The sequence below is a fragment of the Anabrus simplex genome, chromosome 9, assembly GCF_040414725.1.
Source record: "Anabrus simplex isolate iqAnaSimp1 chromosome 9, ASM4041472v1, whole genome shotgun sequence".
NCBI lineage: Eukaryota > Metazoa > Arthropoda > Insecta > Orthoptera > Tettigoniidae > Anabrus > Anabrus simplex.
This window is the reverse complement of record NC_090273.1, coordinates 115,832,626-115,838,625: the sequence shown is the minus strand read 5'-3', so window position 1 is coordinate 115,838,625 and position 6,000 is coordinate 115,832,626. Positions and strand designations below refer to the sequence as shown.

General features: G+C 41.4%; 1 protein-coding gene across 1 annotated transcript in view; it reads left to right on the top strand.

Moving 5' to 3' along the window:
• The first annotated feature begins 715 nt into the window (after nt 1–715).
• The window catches only part of LOC136881258 (NF-kappa-B inhibitor cactus), a 208,342-nt gene continuing 203,057 nt past the window's right edge, over nt 716–6,000 (top strand). The window contains exon 1 of the mRNA XM_067154025.2: nt 716–793. The gene's annotated coding sequence lies outside the window, so the exon portion shown is untranslated. The remainder of the gene's footprint in view (nt 794–6,000) is intronic.

Sequence of the window (6,000 nt, the reverse complement as noted above, 5' to 3'; positions counted from 1 at the left end):
TCTCTTTCTATCTTCCTTAATCTGTTTACCCTCCAGGGTTGGTTTCTCTCTCGGACTCAGCGAGGGATCCCACTTCTACCGCCTCAAGAGCAGTGTCCTGGAGCGTGAGACATTCCTTCGGGGATACAACTGGGGAAGAGAATCAGTACTTCGTACAGGTGACCTCACCTGCTATGCTGAACAGAGGCCTTGTTGGGGGTGGGAAGATCGGAAGGGATAGACAAGGAAGAGGGGAGGAAGTGGCCGTGGCCTGAGTTACTTAATTGCCATCCTGGCATTTGCATGGAGAAGAAGTGGGGATACCACGGAAAACCACTTGGAAGATGGCTGAGGATGGAATCGAACCCTCATCTACTCAGTTGACCTCCCGCGACTGAGTGGACCCCGTTCCTGTCCACGTAACAATTTTCAAAATTTTTGGCTGAGCCAGAAATCGAGTTCGGGCCTCCGGGGTTCAAATTAACAGTAATCACTACACCACAGTGATGGACACATGAAATCTAAAATAGAATATATGACTCATCAGTTCATGTTAGTATTTTATTGTGAGGCGTGGAGAAGTGTGTTTTTTAAATTCATTTCACTCGGGACTTATTGTCGGCGGAGTGTCTGTTCGACACTGCAGATGTAAACAAGTGCGCTGATTGGTCGCACGTGGCCACTGCTCGGCAAGGCCGGCTGTAGTATGACACTCGAGATTATGCCGTCAGTATAGTGTGCTAGGGCCTCATGGGAAGAACGCTCAGCTGATAGAGAGCGGAATCCCCACAGCCAGCTCTTCGATCCACGCAACGTGAGTACTCACTGGATGTTGTCTATGGCATTCAGGGTCAATAAACCTTACCAGAAACACTCGGAATACATCGCAAAAACTACTGTTTCATAACTAAACAAATGTAATTTATCACTCAACCTTAGGATATGTTATATTTATTATTATTATTATTATTGAGAAATATTTACATACACAAAATTGTTCTCTAAGTTGTCCCAGGTATTTACACCCTCCGGAAATGAATGATATGTTACAGACAATTTTCCACGAAGATTGCAATCGTGAACAGAGATTTGTTTCCGGAATATGGAAGAGATTAAAATAAGCACGTATGATTCTGTGATTTCAATGTTAAGTCCAAGATGTTAATAGATACATTTTAATTTGTGTTGGTTGTTTCGCTATTAGCCACTGATTTAAACTTCGAAACTAAAAGCATTTCAAGCAGCATCATTTGAATTACGGTAAGTGATGTACTGTTTGAAAAACTTACATAAAAACTAAATGAATAGATAATCATGATTTATTCTTTATGCCGTGATACACTAGGTAAATAACGGGGAAAATTTACGTTTTCAGACAATTTTGCTCCACTTCCCCAGAAATTAGCTGTAACGGACGACGACGATAATAATAATAATAATAATAATAATAATAATAATAATAATAATAATAATAAAAATTTTACGTCACACTAACTACTTTCTTGACGGTTTTCGGAGACGGCGAGGTGCCGGAATCTTGTCCCGTAGGAGTTCTTATACGTGCCAGTGAATCTACCGATACGAGGCTGACGTATTGGAGCATCTCAAAAACCGCCGGAATGAGCCAGGATCGAACCTGCCAAGTTGGAGCCATGAGGCCAGCACCTCAGCCGACTGAGCCAATTAGCCCGGCAAACGGAAATAATAATAATACCGGTAATAATAATAATAATAATAATAATACATTGTTTAATCTCTCGTCAAACTGCTATTGATTTTAAAAACGCCGGAGTGCTGAATTTTTTTCGGAAGAAGGGTTGCACAATCTGCCCATTAATCTACAGATATAAATCTCTTAAATGCCCCCGGCTGCGCATACTTTCGAACTGCTGTCATTAGACTCTAGTCGAGCCCCTCAACTGCATTGCACAACCAGTCCTTTATTTGTAAACAATGGCAGGGATTCACGTAACATAATATCGTAGGCTTGACCACAGTGATTTAAGCCACAACATTACAGTATAAATGCTTCCCTCAAATTGTCTGTATGTAACTACAGGACCCATTTTGAAAATTATTACACCATTTGAAAGATAACGCCATTCCTGTGAACATGAAATGGATATGAAGCGTGACTGAAGGAAAAAATGGCAGCAATGATAAATATGAATGTTTATGTTCGCGTTCCGTATTTTTTCACGTAAAAACCACTTGACTAGTTGAGTTCAAATTTGGAATAATAATAATAATAATAATAATAATAATAATGGCTTTACGTCCCACTAACTACTTTATCGGTTATCGGAGACGCAGAGGTGCCGGAATTTAGAACCGCATGAGTTCTTTTATGTGCCAACAAATCTACCGACACGAGGCAGACGTATATGAGCACCTTCAAATACCATCGGACTGAGCCAGGATTGATCCTGTCAAGTTGGGGTCAGATGGACAGCGTCTCAACCGTCTGAGCCACTCAGCTCGAAATTTTGGAAAGGTTACAGCTGGTACTCTCGGTTAACACATAGGCTATTTATTATCACCCTATCTTTCAAGTTAGGTATTCAACGATAGAAAATGTGAGGCAAGTCTGAGGAAAACGTACGCCTGGAACCCATGAAACTAAGTACGCTGACTAAACGGTTGGTCATATTGAAATAACGAAGCACACCAAGTGAACTTAAAATTACATTTTCCAGAAAAAAATGTATATGAATTTTCTTCGTATCTCTAATAGTTTTCAAGAAAAAAGTGTTTTTCTTTGGCGCATGCTTTACCCTTAGTATTTTTGGCTTGGTTTCGTTCACTTAGAAACTATTTGACGGATTGTGCTCAGATTTGGCAAGCATACAGCTGACAACTTTGGTTAACATATAGGCTACTTATTATCACATTGTTGTTAAAGGGGCCGTGCAGGGAAATTGAATCAGCTCATAGGAAAATATACTCATAGAACCATTAAAGTGAATACTCTAGCTAAACTGTTAGTTCTATTAAAACCGGGCGAGTTGGCCGTGCGCGTAGAGGCGCGCAGCTGTGAGCTTGCATCCGGGAGATAGTAGGTTCGAATCCCACTATCGGCAGCCCTGAAGATGATTTTCCGTGGTTTCCCATTTTCACACCAGGCAAATGCTGGGGCTGTACCTTAATTAAGGCCACGGCCGCTTCCTTCCAACTCCTAGGCCTTTCCTATCCCATCGTCGCCATAAGACATATCTAAAAATAATTAAATAATGGAGTCTGCGAATGTACTTCCGTGACTGGAAATAGGCAAGGGGGCCTGCCATCATAATGAGAACTTACCATCTCGATTGTGACTGGCTGTAGGCGATGAGGTCTGCCAATGTGATGATAACTCTCATCTCAATTGTGACCGGCAGCAGCCAAGGAGACCTGCCATTATAATGAGAACTTCCCATTTCAATTGTGACTGATTATAGGCGAGGGGGCCTGCCATTATAATGAGAAATTCCCATCTAGATTGTGACTGGCTGTAGGTGAGGAGGCCTGCTCTTATAATGAAAACTACCCAATTTGTACTTTACGTGAGAAACGTTCCCGTCGTGTTTCATGGGCAATGCTAAGAGCCACGCAATTTAGAAATATCTTACACCGTGTACACTACTTTACCTAGAACTCTGTAGGCTATGCAATGTAAATTACAATTTGATCTGTGTCGCACCGACACAGATGGGTCTTATAGTGAAGATCGGAGAGAAAAGGGCTAGGAGTGAAAATTAAGTGGTCGTGGCGTTAAGTAAGGTACAGCCCCAGCATTTGTCTGGTGTGGAAATGGGAAACCACGGAAAACCATCTTCAAGGCTGCTGACAGTGGGGTTCGAACCCACTATCTTCCGAATATAAGCTCACAGCTGCGTGACCCTAACTCACACAGTCAACTCGTTCGGTATACTATGTAGAATTCCGTAGAGAATCACGGGTACATCCGCCCGTCAGCTACTACTACTACTAAAATATGTTCATCCCTCCACTGGAAGGGGAGGCTTCTATTCTAGCGTAGCCGAAAACTTACCTTCACACTTATAGTGTGAAATGTTATACCCTGTAAAACAAGACTGATACTGAAAAAAAGTGTCTGCAGTTATCATGGTTGTTTTGTCCAAAATAAACATGAGAAACTTTTTTTTCCTTTTAATGACCATATTTTGTCTCGCACCAAATGATAAGACATCTTTGTGTTGTAATATAGTTTCCTATCTGGTATTTCTCCATCTGAAGGAATTTGAGCCATTACTGATAACAGCACTTCGGGAAACACCCAGTTATCGACCAGGTGAAAGATTTATGTCGCCATATGGAGGGATATATTGGCCACACTGAAACGTGTTGTTGGTCTTGTAGATCTCCCCGAGTAAGACTGGGGCTTACATGTATGTAGCACATAGATAATATCAACTTGGATTGCATTAACATTTTTTTCAGTTTGCATTACGTCACACGGACAGAGATAGGTCTTATGGCGACGGTGGGACGGTTGTGTATTGATTGCGAACAAGGCAAACACCGTCCAGATTCCGAATAACTAAATATACCCTGTCCAGATTGCGAACAAGAGATTAGTGTTGGCGTGAGATACATAAAACAGATACAATTTTCAAAATGGTCTCATATGTAATTTTTGTTCTAGTAGTACTAACATTAACTGCTACATTAGGATGTTTTAGATAACCTACCCATATTTTAAAAAATATGTTTCTTATTGAAAATGTTTAATAATTTAGTTTGAGGTAATCTTACCATTTAGAAGATTATCTTTTTATTGCATAACATAACTAGAGGGTTAGTTGTTCATGGTGGATTAGTGAGAGTTGTATTAGACTATTAATAGATTATTATTATTATTATTATTATTATTATTATTATTATTATTATTATTTTCTTTTACGTCGCACCGACACAGATAGGTCTTATAGCGACGATGGGATAGGAAAGGCCTAGGTGTTGGAAGGAAGCAGCGGTGGCCTTAATTAAGGTACAGCCCCAGCATTTGCCTGGTGTGTAAATGGGAAGCCACGGTAAACCATCTTCGGGGCTGCCGACGTTGGGATTCGAACCCACTATCTCCCAGATGCAAGCTCACAGTCGCGCGCCCCAAGCCGCACGGACAATTCGCCCGGTATTATTATTATTATGCCGATGAAAGAAGTGAGTGGTTGCATTGACAATGCAGCATTAGCCTTTATATTATTATTATCCGACACCTTGGCTGAATAGTCAGCTTTGAGGCCTTCGGTTCGGAGGTTCCCGTGTTCGATTCATGGCTAGGTCGGGGATTTTAATCGTTTCTAATTTAATCTTTCTGGCTCGAGGACTGGGTGTTTCTGTTTGTCCCAAAACTTTCCTCGCCATATTCAGACAACACATTACACTACCAACCACCAGAGAAACACGCAGTAGTGATTACATCCTTCCGTATAGGGTTGGTGTCAAGAAGAGCATCCGGCCTTAAAAGAGGGCCAAATCCACATATGCGACACTGTTCACAGTCGCGACCCCTCAGCTGTGAGAAAAGTGGTACAATAATAATAATAATAATAATAATAATAATACCGGGCGAGTTGACCGTGCGCGTAGAGGCGCGCGGCTGTGAGCTTGCATCCGGGAGATAGTAGGTTCGAATCCCACTATCGACAGCCCTGAAGATGGTTTTCCGTGGTATCCCATTTTCACACCAGGAAAATGTTGGGGCTGTACCTTAATTAAGGCCACGGCCGCTTCCTTCCAACTCCTAGACCTTTCCTATCCCATCGTCGCCATAAGACCTATCTGTGTCGGTGCAACGTAAAGCCCCTAGCAAAATAATAATAATAATAATAATAATATATTATATTATATTATATAAATATATTATTATTATCTGGTCTCAAATCCCACTAACTACTTTTACGATTTTCGGAGACACAGACTTGAGGAATCTTGTCTCGCGGCAATTCTTTTACGTGCCAGTAAATCTACAGGCTCTGTGGTGTAGTGGTTAGTGTGATTAGCTGCCACCCCCAGAGT